The sequence below is a fragment of the Cupressus sempervirens genome, chromosome 9 (genome assembly GCF_028749045.1).
Source record: "Cupressus sempervirens isolate cs-2001-9-10 chromosome 9, ASM2874904v1, whole genome shotgun sequence".
In the NCBI taxonomy this organism is placed as follows: Eukaryota; Viridiplantae; Streptophyta; class Pinopsida; order Cupressales; family Cupressaceae; genus Cupressus; species Cupressus sempervirens.
The window spans coordinates 175,032,109-175,054,526 of NC_143126.1; the positions used below are offsets into that span (position 1 = coordinate 175,032,109).

A 22,418-nucleotide genomic window follows, 5' to 3' on the forward strand; every position below is an offset into this window, starting at 1 on the left:
AACTATTTCTTAGAATAACTAGTTTCCCTCTGAATTAAGGTACAACTCCATATGTGAATAATGTTCAAGGAATTATGTTTCTCTAATAAACTAACATGGGGTATGCTCTTAACCCGAGAGCAGAAGAGGCAAACCGAATTAAGCCTAAACAGGACTTAATCCAGGCAAGAAAAACTTTCTAATCTATAAACCAAGCAATACAACTCACAATTCTTATGAATCCATATACTCAGCATTTAATTAACCTACAACAAATGCTAACAAAAAAATAAATGAGATGGTTAAAGACTTCTAATGAATTTTTCTCTGAATATGTCAAAGCACTTCTTACTATGGTTAATTCATATCCTCATGAAAAAAGAATAAAACATCTTCTCTCTCCTTCTGTAATTCAGAAAAAGAAAGACACATAGAAGCAATGACTAATTAAATGGAACAAAAAACCATTGACATAAAATCCTCTTTATTGGCTCTGCAATATTAAGTCCGATACATCAACAATTTCCCCTCTCCTACTCCAGCTCTCTGACTGTATCTAGAAAAGGCCGAAACCCTTGTTTTAGGAAAAGATTTGAAATAAATAATCTCCTTCAGCTCTTGTTTGGTTTCCGTCCAATGACTTTTCAGTTCTTAAATGATGACCTTTGGTTTCATAACTGCTTCTTTCTAATTCCCCTTTTCCTATTTGTCTTTTTAGATTCTCCATTTACATCTAATAAACCCATTCGAAAGCCTTTCATCTTTTTTTAGAACTATTGGAATACTTTTAACAACATTAGTGATACTAGATGATGCTCCACTAGGTCCAAGGCAGATGTTGCAATGGCTAATACCCAATGAAGGTGTTGCAATATCTGATGGAGAGAGGTCGTTTGAACTTGATACTTTAATTGTCAAAGCCAAAGGTTCTAGAGATCTTGATGAAATTTGGCAATCATCATTTGATTTTAATTGAGTTGAAGATTTTTTTGTAGAAAATGACTGGACCTGCTCCACATGCTCTAAAATCTTACAAGCTGCCTCTCCAAATTGTTGTGACACTAGGAGTTAATATGCCAACAAAACCCCCTGCTTCTTTGTTTCCATTGATTTATTGATAACCAAAGGGGAATCAGAGCTTGTCCTTTGTCGGTAATGCTTATTATTAAAATTCCATCATCTTTGTCTGGCCATAGTTTCTTCTTCTAGTATCTATACTACTCTGCTCATAGTCAGGATAGAACCCCTGGGGATACATCTCCTCTAGCCCTTTAATATCTTCCTCTAGAAAAAGAAGCTCTTTCTCAATTGCCCTAACATTCTTTCGCCATTTCCTTACCTTACTACCACTTCTTTCTTCTCTTTGAAGTGTTTTAGCATCTTCTTTTATATTTCTTGCCTATTTCCCTAATTCAATTGCCTCCTTGATATATTGTGCATGAGTAATAATGGCTTTTGGTTGGCAAAGGAAAGAAAATATAAGATCAAAAGGCAAACAAGAAATTCCTACTCCACAAAATATTGAAAATAGTACTGATCCAACAATTGTAGCAAGAGCTACAACATATTCTGGAAAGGTCGTCTGCATGGTCGAAGTAGTCTCTGATGATGAACTATCTGTGTAAGCAGCACACTATAAACTATTGCCATTTGTTCCTTGCAGACAAGGACAGTTTCTTAGAAGATTAAACCAACTACTTGGAAATGTATTTGTTGCAGATGAAAGATGGCGTACAGTAAAATCAACTTTACCGACAAGAGCATAAAGAATTCCAAGCACAAACCCAATGACAACAGCTATCATAATGACCCACATCAAAGCACTAAGAACCCTTTTACCAACACTCTTTTCCAGATCTCCTTCATAATAAAACATGGTGAATGGTATGACAAAGAACTACAATACTACATCTATAATATATATTGCCAACCACAGATCCTTCATAGGAAGTGTTAATTTGCATGCCCCATTGTATATTGCATGGATGCAAGCATGTCGATTGGCAACATCAGCTAGCAACATCAGAATGGAGATTTCGGCAACCATTTTTCTCTTGCTTTACACTTGGCAAATGATGATCATCTCTTTGGGATCAATCAAATAGAAGGATAGTTAAGAAGATAACATAGAAGTAGGGAAGAAAATAATTAAAAAGTCTCGACAATGTCCAAAAAAATGCTGCTAGGATTTCTGCCACACAATGAAAATGCCGAGAGATACCCCATCAGGAGACGGCTGCGCCCTATCTCACCACTAGTAGTTTCATAATGAGCCTTTATGTTTAATGGTGGCTAACTCCAGATTAAGCAGTTACCATTTTTTTTGTGAAATAGCTTCCTTTGCCTATCATAGTCATAATTGATGTATATGCATACAATGCTAGCAATAAGTATGGCGAGGGACAGTTGAAGACCCAAATTGATTGAATTGCATACAAGATACATTGCTAGAGATGTATAAATAGATGAAACCCAAACTAGACAAAATCAATAAATATAAAAGCCTACTTGGTTATGAGCGATATCCATGGTACTTCAGTACCCAGACTAACAATAAAAGAACTTTGTTATCTATACTAACATCGATATGCCGCTGACTAACATAGAATTAGCTATTTTTTTGCACTCTTCATATTTTCTTATGTAGTATGTTACAACAAGAAATGCCCAAGCCAATATTCCAAACCATAAATTTTTAAACAATTTGATGTCAAAGCTTTTACCAATTTGAGAATATAGCTCCATTCCCCAGTAGAAATCAATAATAATATTCCCTAAAGAGCCTAAATCAGTTGAAGATGGTGCAACGTGTCCTTTAATATAAAGGAGGATACAAAATATAAAATTTCCTATGAATATCCCCCTCAAGTGATCATAGACAATTGTAGGATTGAACAATCCTAGCCACCAAATAGCAATTTAAGTTACGAATGTGACAACATAAGCAAGCACTCCATTTACCTTGTAAATCAGAAAGGAGAGACAAAACCCTCTACTTTTTTTACCAGGTAAAAGCAACTGAAGTGTTGCTTCAAAACTGGCATATAATGCAATAAGTTTCCATGCTTCAAGTGTTGGCTTTGGCCAAATCCTTAATAAACCTTGAAATCTGTTTTGCTTGCAGAAGTCCCAAAATTCAGCTATTGAACCATCCTTGTGAACTATGATATACCATCTGCTCCAACATTACCCACTACCCGATGGAGCTCATCGAAATTTGGTCAAAAACTTTAACCAAATGTTGATGCCACTTCTTAAATGACTATCCTCAACTCCAAACATGATTTGGTGGAAGTTCATCGATTCATCCATATCTCCACTAGCTGTAGACATCTCTTATGAAGCACAAACTTAGACATAAATCTTCTACATCTGCAGGCTAGCAATGTCTTTAAAATTTGTAGACTTCCCCTTTCATACCATCAATCAGGTTCCATATGTATACTTTGGAATTTGTATGGAGATGAGGTGAATCTAGATGTCGCTATTTTCCCTTCCATAACAATAGGATATTCAGCGAGTAGGCATTCCAGTGACATCCATAATCGAGTTTCTTCAAATGATTCAAATTATGAGATATACCTAAATGCCTATGTTCAAAATAGATTTTTTATATGGTACTTATGTTTCTAATATATCCCTTTTCTTGAAACACACAACCCAAAGATCATGTATATCCGAGTTGATTCAACAAGCAAGATGAACATGAAATTGATATTGGTAATGATTCTTTTAATCAATGGGATACCTTCAAACAACTTTGTATGATGAAAAGAATAATGGCTTATCCCGAAATTTAAAATTTAAATGGTGTGCCTCCAAATTCTTAAATTTGACTTCCTAATCAGTCTTCTTAAACTTGAATTGAGACTATGTCTTGAAATCTACATTTTGAACTTGAACTATAGGCTTTCCTTGAACCATTAATTCTACATGAACCTCTGAAATGACAACTTCTGAACTTCAAACTGGAACCTTCATACTGATGATCTTATTATCTAAACATATAACTCATGCTTATGAAGTTGGGCTTGGAATTCATAATCTTTGAAACTGTTTAGAATTTGAACATTGAATTTGATTCCGAACCAATTGCATGTAAAGCTTTGAACATTTAAACTTGAGGTTTAGGATTCAGATTCAATGCTTTCACCAAATACTATCTTCTTACAAGATGAATCCTACAACATCACAATCAGAAAAATGAACCAACAAAAGATTTACTTGATGGGTTAGTTTGGAAGCTTAAAATTGGGGGACTGGAAGTACGCCTACAGTTGGCTCTGAATAGGGATTATGTGCTACAAAGAACATAAAGAATCTAGAATCACAAGTTTCATAGAACATGCTTTATCCATTGGGCTATAGAGTTGGGCTAAAGGTCAAAGAGAAAGTACATATAGGGTGGGCAGAGGCGAGCAGAGAAAACTAAAACAAAGTGAGAGAAAACAACCACAACAAATTAAGCAAGAAGAAACTACACTAGACACATCAAAATTGGAAAGAAAACATATTTACAAAAGGTGAGTGAAACCTCAGCAATAGGACCAACAATAAAGAAAGGTTCATATGTGACCATTCATGGGAAGAGAAAAGTATGAACCTCTTATAAATAGAGGAAGATGCTTCATCAATTTGAAACAACATAGGTAATCTTTAGCTACTCCTTCATTGTTGAACTTAAGCCCCAAAGCCTTTTGCAACGTGATGACCCACAAGATCTTTCCAAATAGCCATGCCTCATTATAGACCTCTAATTCATCTGTGCTACCATGTAGATCCTTCCTTGCATACTCAAACTTCTATGATGGAAGAAAATATTCAACATATTCTGGATGCATTACCGGAATATAATTCATTTCATCTTTTTCAGCATTATTATCTTCATTTTCTCTATTATCATCCTTAGTAGAGATATCAACTTTCAAATCAGAATTAACAAAATTAGAACATTGCAAATATTTTAGGAGAGAAATATCATCATACCATTTGCAAGCACTGTCAAAAACAACTTTTGATTCTGAACCAGAGCTGAAAAATGCATCCCTATTTTGCACACATTCTAACTTCTTTTGTGAAGGATAAAGACAATCATCAGGTTGTGGATACTGCTAGAAAAAAATCAAATATGTTTATCTCATTGCCAACAAAATTATCAAGAATACTAGCATCAAAATGGTTGCAAGCATTGTCGATTTCAGATTTGAAGCCTGGGCTGAAACTGGATGGTTCTTTATTACCCATAGACTCTACCAGAACTGAAACATCCTCTATATATCTAGCATTTGTTAATTCTAAATATTATTCCTCTAAATTTGAATTGACTGTAGAAGATCCACATGTAGCTGATACCATGAATTGATCATTCTTCATTTCAAGATTATGAAAGTCCTCATCTATTTCTCTATCTTCCATATGATGTTTCACCACTTCACTAGTCACTAAAATCTTTTCTTCTTCAACATCTACATTCTCAGATTTAGTAGGATAACTACTAAAACATAATGCAGCTAGCACATTAGTTTCAGGTTGATTTTCAGGAAGACAACATTTTGAAACAAGATCCCCATCTACTTCTATTTCAATTTTAATCGTCATCTCTTCAATCACATTCTCAGACTTGGCAAAATATTCATTGACAGGATTAATCATTGCATTTTCTTCAAAACAAATAGATTCTGACATAGGCTTATCATCAACTTTCACAAATTGAATATCAGTTTTGCCACAGACTTCAATGAATTCAAACTCTTTATGTTCCAGAGATGTATTAACTATCTGATTATCTTCAACAGAAACTTAATGCAAAAGTTTATGCTTATTTTCTTTAAATCTGGAAATTTTTAAATTAGAGGTAAATGAAGACATGAATGAAAATTCTTTGTCAACTCATCCTACCAATTCTTCACCATTGAGAAGACTATCTTCATTCACTAAAAGTTGTGCTTCTGGGAAACCAGGCTTCTCTTGTTGTTCAAAACTCAAACCATTGGTTGATATGATCTCTTCATTCTGCTCATTGATTCTATCCACCTTAGGAATGCTTTCTACAACTTCAATGATTTCAACATGCTGGACCAAAATTGATTCTTTTTTTTGCAATTCTGAGAGTGGTTCTAGATTCATACTTACGGCATCAAGCTTTGTATTAGAAGAAAAATCCTCATTTCCAACCTTAAATGATGGATCTAAAGGTGTAACTAATGACTCCATAGGAAATACTATTGAGAAGCAAGGAATAATAACAAACTTTTCTTCTTTTTGTGGTGGTTCAGGCTGGAAATGAATTTCATGCTGATTACCTTCTTTGTGTTGATGGCTCATCCATGGTAATATTGAGGATGAAGAAAATTCAGGTTCTCTCCAAGCACGGAAGATGGGAGAAGACAAAGAATCCTTTTTAGAACTCGCATCAGTGCTTTTCTGTCTGAACTCCTGGGGAACATAGAATCTCTTTTCAATAAGCTTCCATGATTCTCTAGATCAATGGTCTTGAGCTATACTCAAGTTGTTTCTTGTGGCATAGCTAACACTCTCTTTAAATTTACTCTAGATTTGTTGAAGCATAGGATCATCATCAATTACAATCTCTTCAACAGATGGCAAGAGTCTCTTTTTATATTTTAAATCATTTCTCAGAGGAATCTGACCTCAATACATTTCTTGAGATTATTTGTACAACAGAGTAACAGAAATCTGAATCAAATTTATGGAAAGATAATGATGTTACCTCAATCATGAGCAACCAATTTTCCAGCAAGTTCTTCAAAAATCTGTTCTAATAGGCATGATATGTTTTTACAACAGAGTCGCCAATCTCTTAGTAGCAGAGAAAATGAATATTGTAGCTTGAAAAACCAAAGTATTCTTCCTCTTAGTCACCAAAAACATGAGCTGGGAACTTGAATGATAAGAACTTTCAAATCTTTCAAACTTTGATATAAAATAGGTTCTTTTAAAGACACAGAGTCGCCAATCTCAAGCAGAGATAACAATAATAAACTAAAAAAACAATCTCTAGCACTAATCTTCTTGTCCAACTCCCCAGCAGGACTCGCCAAAAATCTATTGCTAAATAGATTGTTCTTCTTCTTATTCTCCTTTTAATTTGCCCAATTTCTAGTGAAGAACAACTTTACACAACAATTGGGAAACTATTTCTGAGAATAACTAGTTTCCCTCTAAATTAAGGTACAGCTCCCTATGTGAATAATGTTCAAGGAATTATGTTTCTCTCCTAAACTAGCACTGGGTATGCTCTTAACCCGAGAGCAGAAGAAGCAAACTGAATTAAGCCTAAACATGACTTAATATAGGCAAGAAAATTTTTTTAATCTATAAACCAAGCAATAGAACTCACAATTCTTATTAATCCATATACTTAACATTTATTTAGCCTATAGAAAACACTAACAAAAAAAAATGAGATGATTAAAGACTTCTAATGAATCTTTCTCTGAATACGCCAAAGCACTTCTTACTGTGGTTAATTCATATCCTCATGACAAAAGAATAAAACATATTTTCTCTCCTTCTATAATTCAGAAAAAGAAAGACACATAGAAGCAATGACTAATTAAATAGAACAGAAAACCATTGACATAAAATCATCTTTATTGGCTTTGCAATATTAAGTCTGATACATCAACAATTTTCCCCCCTCCTACTCCAACTCTTTGACTGTATCAGACCAAACCCCCTGTTTTAGGAAAAGATTTGCAATAAATAATCTCCTCCAGCTCCTGTTTGGTTTCCCTCCGATGACTTTTCAGTTCTTGCATGATGACCTTTGGTTTCATAACTGCTTCTTTCTAATTCCCCTTTTCCTATTTGTCTTTTTAGATTCTCCATTTACATCTAATAAACCCATTCGAAAGCCATTCATCTTTTTTTGAAACTATTGGAATACTTTTAACAACATTAGTGATACTAGATGACGCTCCACTAGGTCCAAGGAAGATGTTGCAATGGCTAATACCCAATGAAGGTGTTGCAATATCTGATGGAGAGAGGCCGTTTGAACTTGATACTTTAATTGTCAAAGCCAAAGGTTCTAGAGATCTTGATGAAATTTGAAAATGATCATTTGATTTTAATTGAGTTGAAGATTTTTCTTCAGAAAATGATTGGACCTGCTCCACGTGCTCTAAAATCTTACAAGCTGCCTCCATAGATAGTTGTGACACTAGGAGTTAATATGCCAACAAAACCCCCTGCTTCTTTGTTTCCATTGATTTATTGATAACCAAAGGGGAATCAAAGCTTGTACTTTGTTGGTTCATTCTCAATGGCATATAAGAGCATCTCCAACTTTTTAACAACTATCACCCACCTATAATTGGAAACTGTATGGGTGACCATTTTGATTATGTAGTGCTTATTATTAAAATTCCATCATCTTTTTCTAGCCATAGTTTCTTCTTCTAGTATCTATACCACTCTACTCATAGTCGAGATGGAACCCCTGGGGATACATCTCCTCTAGCCCTTTAACATCTTCTTCTAGAAAAAGAAGCTCCTTCTCAACTGCCCTAACATTCTTTCACCATTTCCTTACCTTACCACCACTTCTTTCTTCTCTTTGAAGTGCTATAGCAGCTTATTTATATTTCTTGCTCGTTTCCTTAATTTCATTGCCTCCTTGATAAATTGTTCATGAGTATTAACGGCTTTTGGTCAGAAAAGGAAAGAAAATATAAGACGCAAAGGCAAACAAGCAATTCCTACTCCACCAAATATTGAAAATAGTACTGATCCAACAATCATAGCAAGAGCTACAACATATTCTTGAAAGGTCATCCGCATGGTCCAGGTAGTCTCTAATGATGAACTAGCTATGTAAGCAGCACACTGTAAACTATTTCCATTTGTTCCTTGCAGACAAGGACAGTTTCTTGGGAGGTCAAACCAACTGCTTGGAAATGTATTTGTTATAGATGAAACATGTTGTACAGTAAAATCAACTTTACCAACAAGACTGTAAATAATTCCAAGCACAAGGCCAATGACAACAGCTGTCATAATGACCCACATCAAAGCACTAAGAACCCTTTTACCAACACTCTTTTCCAGATCTCCTTCATAATAAAACATGGAAAACGGTATGACAAAGAACACCAATACTGCATCTATAATATATATTGCCAACCACAGATCCTTCGTAGGAAGTGTAAATTTGCATGCCCCATTGTATATTGCATGGATGCAAGCATGTTGATTGGCAACATCAACTAGCAACATCAGAATGGAGATTTTGGCAACCATTTTTCTCTTTCTTTCCACTTGGCAAACAATGATCATCTCTTTGGCCTCAATCAAATAGAAGGATAGTTAAGAAGATAACATAGAAGTAGGGAAGAAAATAATTAAAGAGTCTCAACAATGTCCAGAAAAATGTTGCTAGAATTTCTAGGACACAATTAAAATGTTGACAGATACCCCATCAGGAGAAGGTTGCGCCTTGTCTCACCACTAGTAGTTTTGTAATGAGCCTTTATCTTTAATGGTCGCTAACTCTAGATTAAGCAGTTACCATTTGTTGTGTGAAACAGCTTCCGTTGCCTGTCATAGTCATAATTGATGTATATGCATACAATGCCAGCAATAAGTATGGCGAGGGAGAGCTGAAGACCCAAATTGATGGAATTGCATACAAGATATATTGTTGGAGATGTATAAATAGATGAAACCCAAAACCAGAAAACATCAATAAATGTAAACGCTAGCTTGGATATGAGCGATACCCATGGTACTCCAGTACCCAGAATCCAACCAAAAGAACTTTGTTATGTATACTAACATCGATATGCCGCTGACTAACATAGAATCAGCTATTCTGCCATACTCTTCATATTGTTTTATGTAGTATGTTACAACAAGAACTACCCAAGCCAATATTCGAAACCAAAAATTTGTAAAGAATTTGATGTCAAAGCTTTTACCAATTCGAGAATACAGCTCCATTCCCCAGTAGAAATCAATAATAATATTCCCTGAAGAGCCTCAATCAGTTGAAGATGGTGCAACGTGTCTATAAAGGAGGGTACAAAATATAAAACTACCTATGAATATCCCCCTCAAGTGATCAAAGACAATTGTAGGATTGAACAATCCCAGCCACCAAATAGCGATATAAGTTACCAACATGACAACATAAGAAAGCACTCCATTTACCTTGTAAATTGAAAAGGAGAGACAGAACCCTCTAATTTTTTTACCAGGTAAAAGAAATTGAAGTGCTACTTCAAAAATAGCATATGATGCAATAAGTTTCCATGCTTCAAGTGTTGGCTTTGGCCAAATCCTTAATAAACCTTCAAATACATTTTTCTTGCAGAAGTCCCAAAATTCAGCTATTGAACCATCCTTGTGAACTATGATATACCATCTACTCCAACATTACTCACTGCCCGATGGAGGTCATCAACATTTGGTCAAACACTTTAACCAAATGCTGATGCCACTTCTTAAATGACTATCCTCAACTCCAAACATGATTTGGTGGAAGTTCTTCGATTCATCCATATATCCACTAGCTATAGACATCTCTTATGAAGCACAAACTCAGACATAAATCTTCTACATCTGCAGGCTAGCAATGTCTTTAAAATTTGTGGACTTCCCCTTTCATACCATCAATCGGGTTCCACATGTATACTTTGAAATTTGTATGGAGATGAGGTGAATCTAGATGTTGCTATTTTCCCTTCCATAACAATAGGATATTCAGTGAGTAGGCATTCCAATGACATCCATAATCGAGTTTCTTCAAATGATTCAAATTATGAGATATATCTAAATGTCTATGTTCAAACTAGATTGTTTATATGGTACTTGTGTTTCTTATAATATATTCCTTTTCTTGAAACACACAACCCAAAGGTCATGTATATCCGACTTGATTCAATGAGCAAGATGAACATGAAATTGATATTGGTAATGATTCTTTTAATCAATGGGATACCTTTGAACAACTTTGTATGATGAAACCAATAATGGCTTATCCCAAACTTTAAAGTTTTAATGGTGTGCCTCCAAATTCTTCAATTTGACTTCCTAATCAGTCTTCTTAAACTTGAATTGAGACTATGTCTTGAAATCTTCATTTTGAACTTGAACTATAGGCTTTCCTTGAACCATTAATTTTGCATGAACCTTTGAAATGGAAACTTCTGAACTTCAAACTGGAACCTTCATATTGATGATCTTATTATCTAAACATATAACTTGTGCTTATGAAGTTGGGCTTGGATTTCATAATCTTTGAAACTATTCAGAATTTGAACATTGAATTTGATTCCGAACCAATTGCATGTAAAGCTTTGAACATTTAAACTTGAGGATTAGGATTCAGATTCAATGCTTTCACCAAATACTATCTTCTTACAAGATGAATCCTACAACATTACAATCAGGGAAATGAACCAAACACAAATTTACTTGATGGGTTAGTTTGGAAGCTTAAAATTGGGGGATTGGAAGTACGCCTACAACTGGCTCTGAATGGGGATCATGTCTTGCAAAGTACATAAAGAATCTAGAATCAAAAGTTTCGTAGAACATGCCTTATCCATTAGGCTATAGAGTCGGTCCAAAGATCAATGAGAAAGTGCATATAGGGAGGGCGGAGGGGAGTAGAGAAAACTGAAACAAAGCAAGAGAAACCAACCACAATAGATTAAACAAGAAGAAACTACACTAGATACATCAAAATTGGAAAGAAAAATTATTTACAAAAGGTGAGCGAAACCTCACCAGTAGGACCAACAATGAAGAAAGATTCATATGTGGCCATTCACAGGAAGAGAAAAGTATGAACCTCTTATGAATAGAGGAAGATGCTTCATCAATTTGAAACAACATTGGTAATCTTTAGCTACTCCTTCACTATTGAACTTAAGCCCCAAAGCCTTTTGCAACATGATGACCCACAAGATCTTTTCAAATAGCCATGCCTCATTATAGACCTATGATTTGTTTGTGCTTCCATGTAGATCCTTCCTTGCATACTCAAACTTCAGTGATGGAAGAAAATATTCAACATATTTTGGATGCATTATTGAAATTTAATTCTTTTCATCTTTTTCAGCATTATTATCTTCATTTTCTCTATTATCATCCTTAGTAGGGATATCAACTTTCAAATCAGAATTAACAAAATTAGAACATTGCAAATCTTTTAGGAGAGAAATATCATCATACTATTTGCAAGTACTATCAAAAACAACTTCTGATTCTGAAGCAGAGCTGAAAAATGCATCCCTATTTTTCAAACATTCTAACTTCTTTTGTGAAGGATAAAGACAATCATCAGGTTGTGGGTATACTACTGAAAAAAAATCACATATGTTTATCTCATTGCCAACAAAATTATCAAGAATACTAGCATCAAAATGGTTGCAAGCATTGTTAATTTCAGATTTGAAGCCTGGGCTAAAACTGGATGGTTCTTTATTACCCATAGACTCTACCAGAACTGAAACATCCTCTATATATCTAGCATTTGTTAATTTTGAAAAAATATTCCTCTACATTTGAATTGACTATAGAAGATCCACATGTATTTGATACCATGAATTGATCATTCTTCATTTCAAGATTATGAAAGTCCACATCTATTTCTCTATCTTCCATATGACATTTCACGACTTCACTAGTCACTGAAATCTTTTCTTCTTCAACATCTACATTCTCAAATTTAGTAGGATAACTACTAAAACATAATGCAACTAGCACATTAGTTTTAGGTTAATTTTCAAGAAGACAACATTTTGGAACAAGATCCCCATCTACTTCTATTTCAATTTTACTCGTCATCTCTTCAATCACATTCTCAGACTTGGCAAAATATTCATTGACAGGATTAATCATTGCATTTTCTTCGAAACAAATGGATTCCAACATAGGCTTATCATCAACTTTCACAAATTGAATATCAATTTTGCCACAATCTTCAATGAAATCAAACTCTTTATGTTCCAGAGATGTATTAACTATCTGATTATCTTGAACAAAAAATTCATGCAAAAGTTTATGCTTATTTTCTTCAAATCTGGAACTTTTAAAGTTAGAGGTAAATGAAGGCATGAAAGAAAATTCTTTGTCAACTGTTCTTACCAATTCTTCATCATTGAGAAGGCTATCTTCATTCACTGAAAGTTCTGCTTCTAGGAAACTAGGCTTCTCTTGCTATTCAGAATTCAAACCATTGGTTGATATGATCTCTTCATTCTGCTCATTGATTCTATCCACCTTAGGAATACTTTCTGCAACTTCAATGATTTCAGCATGCTGGACAAAAATTGATTCTTTTGTTTGTAGTTTAGAGAGTGGTTCTAGATTCATACTTACTACATCAGGCTCAGTATTAGGAGAACAAGTCTCATTTCCAACCTTAAATGATGGATCTAAAGGTGTAACTAATGACTCCACAGGAAATACTATTGAGAAGCAAGGAATAATAACAAACTTTTCTTCTTTTTGTGGTGGTTCAAGTTGGAAATTCTTTTCATGCTGATTATCTTCTTCGTGATGATGGCTCATCCATGGTAATACTGAGGATGAAGAAAATTTAGGTTCTCTCAAAGTAGGGAAGATAGGAGAAGACAAAGCATCCTTTTTAGAACTCGCATCAATGTTTTTCTGTCTAAACTCTTGGAGAACATAGAATCTCTTTTTAATCAGCTTCCATGATTCTCTAGACCAATGGTCTTGAGCTATACTCAAGTTGTTTCTTGTGGCATAGCTGAAACTCTCTTTAAATTTACTCTAGAGTTGTTGAAGCATAGGATCATCATCAATCACAATCTCTTCAATAGATGGCAAGAGTATCTTTTTATATTTTAAATCATTTCTGAGAGGAATCTGACCTCGATACATTTCTTGAGATTATTTGTACAACAAAGTAACATAAATCTGAATCATATTTATTGAAAGATAATGATGTTACGTCGATCATGAGCAACCAATTTTCCAACAAGTTCTTCAAAAATCTTTTCTAATAGGCATGATCTTTTTTTACAACGGAGTCGCCAATTTCTGAGTAGCAGAGAAAACGAATATTGTAGCTTGAAAAACCAAATTATTCTTCCTCTTAGTCACCAAAAACATGAGCTAGGAACCTGAATGATAAGAACTTTCAAATCTTTCAAACTTTGATATAAAATAGTTTCTTTTAAAGAAACAGTGTCACCAATCTCAAGCAGAGATAACAATAATAAACTAAAAAAACAATCTCTAGCACTGATCTTCTTGTCCAACTCCCCAGCAGAGTCATCAAAAAATCTATTGGTAAACAGATTGTTCATCTTCTTATTCTCCTTTTCATTTTCCCAATTTTTAATTAAGAACAACTTTACACAATAGTTGGGAAACTATTTCTGAGAAAAGCTAGTTTCCCTCTGAACTAAGGTACAACTCCCTATGTGAATAATGTTCAAGGAAATATGTTTCTCTCCTAAACTAGCATGGGGTATGCTATTAACCCGAGAGAAAAATAGGCAAACTGAATTAGGCCTAAACAGGACTTAATCTAGGCAAGAAAAACTTTATAATCTATAAACCAACCAATAGAACTCACAATTCTTATGAATCCATATACTAAACATTTAATTAACCTACAACAAATGATAATAGTAAAATAAATGAGATGATTAAAGACTTCTAATGAATCTTTCTCTGAATATGCCAAAGCACTTCTTGCTGTGGTTAATTCATATCCTCATGACAAAAGAAAAAAACATCTTTTCTCTCCTTCTGTAATTTGAAAAAAGAAAGACATGTAGAAGTAATGACTAATTGAATGGAACAGAAAACCATTGACATAAAATCCTCTTTATTGGCTCTACAATATTAAGTCTGATACATCAACAATTTTCCCCCCTCCTACTCCAACTCTCTGAATGTATCTAGAAATGGCCGAACCCCCTATTTTAGGAAAATATTTGCAATAAATAATCTCCTTCAGCCCCTATTTGGTTTCCCTCTAATGACTTTTTAGTTCTTGCATGATGACCTTTGGTTTAATAACTGCTTCTTTCTAATTCCCCTTTTCCTATTTGTCTTTTCAGATTCTCCATTTACATCTAATAAACCCATTCGAAAGCCTTTCATCTTTTTTTGGAACTATTGGAATACTTTTAACAACATTAGTGATACTAGATGATGCTCCACTAGGTGCAAGGCAGATGTTGCAGTGGCTAATACCCAATGAAGGTGTTGCAATATCTGATGGAGAGAGGCCGTTTGAACTTGATACTTTAATTTTCAAAGCCAAAGGTTCTAGAGACCTTGATGAAATTTGACAATCATTATTTGATTTTAATTGAGTTGAAGATTTTTTTGTAGAAAATGACTGGACCTGCTCCACATGCTCTAAAATCTTACAAACTACCTCTCTAGATTGTTGCGACACTAGAAGTTCATATGCCAACAAAACCCCCTGCTTCTTTGTTTCCATTGATTTCTTGATAACCAAAGGGGAATCAAAGCTTGTCCTTTGTCGGTTCATCCTCAATGGCATATAAGAGCATCTCCCACTTTTTAACAACTGTCGTCCACCTGTAATTGGAAACTATATGGGTGACCTATTTGATTCTATAGTGCTTATTATTAAAATCCCATCATCTTTGTCTGGCCATAGTTTCTTCTTCTAGTATCTATACTACTCTGCTCATAGTTGGGACAGAACCCCTGGGGATACATCTCCTCTAGCCCTTTAACATCTTCTTCTAGAAAAAGAAGCTCCTTCTCAACTGCCCTACCATTCTTTCACCATTTCGTTTCCTTACTACCACTTCTTTCTTCTCTTTGAAGTGTTGTAGCAATTTCTCTTATATTTCTTGCTCGTTTCCCTAATTTAGTTGCCTCCTTGATATATTGTGCAAGAGTAATAACAGCTTTTGGTTGACAAAGGAAAGAAAATATAAGACCCAAAGGCAAACATGCAATTCCTACTCCACCAAATATTGAAAATAGTATTGATCCAACAATCGTAGCAAGAGCTACAACATATTCTGGAAACGTCGTCTGCATGGTCCAAGCAGTCTCTGATGATAAACTAGTTGTGCAAGCAGCACACTATAAATTATTGCAATTTGTTCCTTGCAGACAAGGACGATTTCTTGGGAGATCAGACCAATTGCTTGGAAATGTATTTGTTGCAGATGAAAGATGTCGTACAGTAAAATCAACTTTACCAACAAGACCATAAAGAATTCCAAGCACAAGCCCAATGACAACAGCTATCATAATGACCCACATCAAAGCACTAAGAACCCTTTTACCAACACTCTTTTCCTGATCTCCTTCATAATAAAACATGGCGAATGGTATGACAAAGAACACCAATACTACATCTATAATATATATTACCAATTGCATATTCATCATAGGAAGTGTTAATTTGCATGCCCCATTGTATATTTCATGGATGCAAGCATGTCAATTGGAAACATCAGCTAGCAACATCAAAATGGAGATTTTGGCAACCATTTTTCTCTTGCTTTCCACTTTGCGAACAATGATCATCTCTTTGGGCTCAAACAAATAGAAGGATAGTTAAGAAGATAACATAGAAGTAGGGAAGAAAATAATTAAAGAGTCTTGGCAATGTCCAAAAATATAAAGGAGGATACAAAATATAAAACTACCTACGAATATCCCCCTCAAGTGATCATAGATAATTGTAGGATTGAACAATCCCAACCACCATATAGCAATACAGTAACCAACGTGACAACATAAGCAAGCACTCCATTTACCTTGTAAATCAGAAAGGAGAGACAAAACCCTCTACTTTTTTTACCAGGTAAAAGCAACTGAAGTGCTGCTTCAAAACTGGCATATGATGCAATAAATTTCCATGCTTCAAGTGTTGGCTTTGGCCAAATCCTTAATAAACCTTGAAATCTTTTTTTCTTGCAGAACTCCCAAAATTCAGCTATTGAACCATCCTTGTGAACTATGATATACCATCTGCTCGAACATTACCGGCTGCCCGATGGAGGTCAACGGGATTTGGTCAAACAATTTAACCAAATGCTGATGCCACTTCTTAAATGACTATCCTCAACTCCAAACATGATTTGGTGCAAGTTCTTCAATTCATCCATATCTCCACTGGCTGTAGACATCTCTTATGAGGCACAAACTCAAACATAAATCTTCTACATCTGTAGGCTAGCAATGTCTTTAAAATTTGCAGACTTCTCCCTTCATACCATCAATCGGGTTCCACATGTATACTTTGGAATTTGTATGGAGATGAGGTGAATCTAGATGTCACTATTTGCCCTTCCATAACAATAGGATATTCAGCGAGTAGGCATTCCAGTGACATCCATAATCGAGTTTCTTCAAATGATTCAAATTACGAGATATATCTAAATGCCTATGTTTAAACCAGATTGTTTATATGGTACTTGTGTTTCTTATAATATATCCCTTTTCTTGAAACACACAATCCAAAGATCATGTATATCCGAGTTGATTCGAAAAGAAAGATGAACATGAAATTGATATTGGTAATGATTCTTTTAATCAATGGGATACCTTCAAAAAACTTTGTATGATGAAACCAATAATGGCTTATCCCAAACTTTAAAGTTTTAATGTTGTGCCTCCAAATTCTTCAATTTGACTTCCTAATCAGTCTTCTTAAACTTGAATTGAGACTATGTCTTGAAATCTGCATTTTGAACTTGAACTATAGGCTTTCCTTGAACCATTAATTCTGCATGAACCTCTAAAATGGAAACTTCTAAACTTCAAATTGGAACCTTCATACTGATGATCTTATTATCTAAACATATGACTCATGCTTATGAAGTTGGGCTTGGAGTTCATAATCTTTGAAACTGTTCATAATTTGAACATTGAATTTGATTCCAAACCAATTGCATGTAAAGCTTTGAACATTTAAACTTGAGGATTAGGATTTAGATTCAATGCTTTCACCAAATACTATCTTCTTACAAGATGAACCCTACAACTTCACAATCAGCAAAATGAACCAACAAAGGTTTTACTTGATGGGTTAGTTTCGAATCTTAAAATTGGGGGACTGGAAGTACGCCTACATAGCTTCAAATATCCTCATTTTCTACATGAAGGTTTATTTTAGAGTTATAAGCCTACCATAAAATTCTCATTTCTCTAGTTTAAGTATCAAAGAAGTTATTACATATTATTGGGGGGAAAATTTATAGAAAAATCTTCAGGCTGACTATTAGAAGCATTAGAGTGCACATATGAGGTCCAAAAATTAGACTAAAGGGTGCTTGTGTAGTTTTGATCCTATAGATCAAGAGCTGGCACTTTTGAAAAGTGGTTATAGTAGCCAATCAAAGAAATAGTTTGAGAGTTATGGCCTTTCAAAGTTAGGCTACCAAAACTTCTAAAATAATTTGTCAAAGATGTATTTAGCCAAATCTATATGATTTATTAGAGTCTATTGGTCCTAGGTATTAAGTTTGAGCATCTAGAACCTTCTTGAGTGGCATAAAATTGCCTATTTAAGAAAAGCCCAAACATGGTTTAGGGAAGCTCTAGGTGGTAGTTTGAAGCTTAGTCTTGTAGGATACTATGATGAAGGCACCCATGAGGGTTAGCATATTATACTTGTGAATTGTATAATTCCACAGTTGTGATGCAAACAAGAGGTCCATATTTTGTTCTCACATTTTTTCTTTTTTTCTATTATGAGTTTATGATTTTAAGGGAATACCCTTCATCAAGTGGTATCAGAGCCAAGTTTCTTATGTAGGTGGAAGGATCATTGAATATGAGGCAGTTCAAAGCAGGAGTGTGGTTTGGGATGAGTGTGTAGGCAAATCATCGATTGTGACACAATTTGCACTAGGGTCTTACCAAAAGTGTGAAAATGCCTCCACAAAGAGAGAATGGTAAAAGAGTTGTATGTGTAACACTTGTGGGTTTTGGAGCCCTCTAAAAAAAATGAAAGTATTGGAAGAACAAATAAATAGTGGAATAAATCTTCCCATAAGAGATGAAAGTGAGGATGAAGAAAAAGTAGAAGAAAATGCCAAAGCAGAGGCAGTTCTGAACACAAAGGAAGAGGGGCCTTTTAGGGCCATCTCCAAGATTGGAAAAAGATCTAAGTTTTAATTTCCCAGATTTTTGATTAATCTTAACCCAAAGGATGTGATTGATTAGATCAATGAATTGGCAAAGTACTTTGAGTATGAAGATATTCAGGATCCTAATAGGGTCAAGCTTGAAAAGGCAAAATTGAAGGGACATGTGAAGATCTGGTGGCAAGAGGTTCATTTGGAGAAAAATCGAAAGGGAAAGGACAAAATCACTAGATGGGAAGAATTGGTAGCTAAAATTAAGTGAGAATTTATTCCTATGGATTATGAGGTTGACCTGTTGAGGAAAGTGCAAGGGTTGAAGCATGTGAGAAAATATATTCAAGAGTTATTGAAGAGTTCTACTAAGTTCTCATTAGAACTGACCATGTAGAAGATGATAAGGAGAAAGTGGCTAGCTATCTTAATGGATTAAGGCCAAGTATTAATAAAAAACTAAGTCTAGTTTAAATGAATAGTATTGAGGAGGCATACTAGTTTTCCCTAAGAGTTGAGGAGAAATTGAGCAAGAAGTCATAGTGTAAGATCTAGCAGATGATCTTCTAGAGCCCATAATGATGATCAAAAGAACAAGGATGATGATGGAAGTAGTAGTCAAAACTAGAGGGGAAACAATTCCAATCATTTCCATGATCAAAAAAATAGAAATTGGAGAGGAAAAGGAAAAGGACAAGGGTTTAAAAAAGGAGGCTTTCATGGGAAATTTTTTCACTAGAGAGAAGAAGGGCATAGAGCCTTTGAATGCTCCCAGTACAAAGAAAGGATAGATCAAAGAAAAGAATGTTAGGCTAGAGTTGCATATGTTGATGAAGATTTTAGATCCTCACATTTTGAAGATGTTGAAGGAGGATAAGTCCTAGTTAACAGAAGAGTCCTATTTAGTGGTGAGAATGAATTTGTTCAAAGAAGGAGCTTGTTTCACACAAGGTACATATGTGAATATAAGTGTTGTGATGTGATCATTGATGTGGAAGTACTAAGAATATTGTGTTAGAAATGATGGTCACAAAGTTGAAACTGAAGAGATAGAATCACCCACATCCATAGTGTATTTCTTGGGTGCAAGATGACCACAAGCTCATGGTCAGTGAGTAGTGGTTAGTGAAGTTCAATATTGCAAGCTACTAGGATGAGGTACTATGTGATATCATGCCTATTAACATATGTCATGTGTTGTTTGGTAGGTCATGGCAATTTGACAAACATGCTATACAGAATGGGCAAGAAAATACCTACATTCTAACTAGGGATAGAAGGAAGCATAACTTAAAGCTATTGAAGGATAAAGAAGAAAAGGTATGTAGTGCTTTGAGAACATTTTTTATCGAGGGAAAAGAGTTTATCGAAGGTATGAACCCTAAGCATATGTGTTTTGCTATAATTCCAAAAGATAGTAAAGAAGTAGAGGAGGTACCTGCAAAAGTTGTAGATATTTTGGGAGAATTTTTTGATATTGTATTAGATAATTTACCTTATGGATTGCCCCTAATGAGGAAGATCAATCTCCAAATGGATTTGGTTGCAGAATCTAGTTTCACCAAAAAGGTAGCACATAGAATGTCACTAATATAAAGTGAAGAGTTGAATAGACAATTTCACGTATTGTTGCATGAGGGGTTGATTTGAGAGTTTGAGTCTATGAAATGTACCAACCATATTAGCACCAAAGAAAAATGAAGAATGGAGGATGTGTACAAATTCTCACGCTATCAACAAGATCACAATCAAGTATAGATTTCCATTGCTGAGGATGGATGATATTATGGACTATTTGAGTGGGGCTAAGTATTAAACAAAGATATATGTGAAGAATGAGTACCATTAGATTCATATAAGAGAAGTTGATGAGTGAAAGATTGATTTCTAAACAAAAAAAGAACTATACAAGTAGTTAGTCATGCCTTTTGGGCTAACCAATGCACTGAGCACTTTTGTGTGGCTCATTAATGAGGTAGTGAAGGATTTTTTGTGTAAGTTTGTCATTGTTTACCTAGATGATATCTTGATCTTTGGAAAGACATTGAAGGAGCATTTGAACCACATTTGCAAGGTGTTTGATAAGTTGATGGAAGAATAGTTGTTGATAAACCTTAAAAAGTGCAATTTTGTAAAGGAGTTGGTGTACCTACGATTTTTATTCTTAGTAGAATGTATGAAAATGGACCCAAAGAAAGTGAATTCTATCCTTGAATGGCCTACTCCAAAGATTTTGACTAAGGTCAAATCTTTTCATGGACCAACTAGTTTTGATAGAATGTTCATAAGAGGTATTAGAAATATTTGTGGACCCCTAACTAAAATAATCAAAGGAGATAGGAAAGAATTTAAGTTGATTGTAGGAGAAGATAAGATTTTTAAACTTTTCAAATAGAAAGTTATTGAGTAGCCTATTTTAGCAATTCTAGATTTTAACAAGGTGTTTCAAGTGGACTTTGTTGGTAGTGGTACTACAATAGGAGTTATTTTGAGCCAAGAAGGTAGATCTATTGCTAATTTTAGTGAGAAGTTTAATGATGCAAAAGGGGAAAAAAAATTATGATAAGGAATTGTATGCTATAGTTCAAGCATTGAAGAAGTGGAAACACTATCTTCTTCCTAAGGAGTTTGTTTTATATACTCATCATCAAGATTTGCAATATTTGAATAGTCAAGGAAAATTACACCGAAGGAATTTGAAGTGGGTTGAGTTTTTGTAGAGTTATACATTTGTTTTAAAACAAAGGAGTGGGAAGTCTAACAAAGTTGTAGATGCTCTTAGTAGAAGACAATTGTTGCTGACATAAATGTAGATAGAGGTGGTTGTGTTTAAGGAACTCAGTACTCTGTATCCAATTAATCTTGATTTTGGTGAAGTGTAGAAGGCTTGTACAAAATCTATTACACTTGATAGGACAAAATGGTTGGATTTCATGATCTAGGATAGTATTTTTTTCAAAGGAAGCCAATTGTGGATTCCCAAAATTTCAATGAGAGAGAATCTCATCAAGGAAAAACATAGTGGAGGATTGGTTGGATATTTTATTAGAGATAAGACCATTGCTTTGGTTGCTGAGAATTATTATTGGCCATAGTTGTAGCAAGATGTGAAGAAGTTTGTATATAGTTGAAGATTATGTTAGATGGTGAAAGGATTGAAGAAGAATATAGAGTTGTACCAACCATTACCTCTACCAAAGAAATTGTGGGAGGATGTCAGCATAGAATTTGTTCTTGGATTATCGAGCACACAACAAGGGCATGATGCTATTTTTTTGGTGGTTGACAGGTTTTTAAACATGAAACATTTTATTCCTTGCAAGAAGACTCATGATGTTGGTCATGTAGCAGAGT

At 34.6% G+C, this 22,418-nt stretch overlaps 5 pseudogenes; all 5 read right to left on the reverse strand.

Moving 5' to 3' along the window:
- Positions 1-1,144: 1,144 nt before the first annotated feature.
- LOC149538046 (LIMR family protein At5g01460 pseudogene) lies at positions 1,145-2,026 on the reverse strand (annotated as a pseudogene).
- A 4-nt stretch (positions 2,027-2,030) lies between these two features.
- On the reverse strand, positions 2,031-3,312 carry LOC149538047 (7-dehydrocholesterol reductase pseudogene; annotated as a pseudogene).
- A 5,107-nt stretch (positions 3,313-8,419) lies between these two features.
- Positions 8,420-9,243, reverse strand: LOC149538048 (LIMR family protein At5g01460 pseudogene; annotated as a pseudogene).
- A 4-nt stretch (positions 9,244-9,247) lies between these two features.
- LOC149538049 (7-dehydrocholesterol reductase-like) lies at positions 9,248-15,436 on the reverse strand (annotated as a pseudogene).
- A 152-nt stretch (positions 15,437-15,588) lies between these two features.
- On the reverse strand, positions 15,589-16,470 carry LOC149538050 (LIMR family protein At5g01460 pseudogene; annotated as a pseudogene).
- Between the last annotated feature and the right edge of the window lie 5,948 nt (positions 16,471-22,418).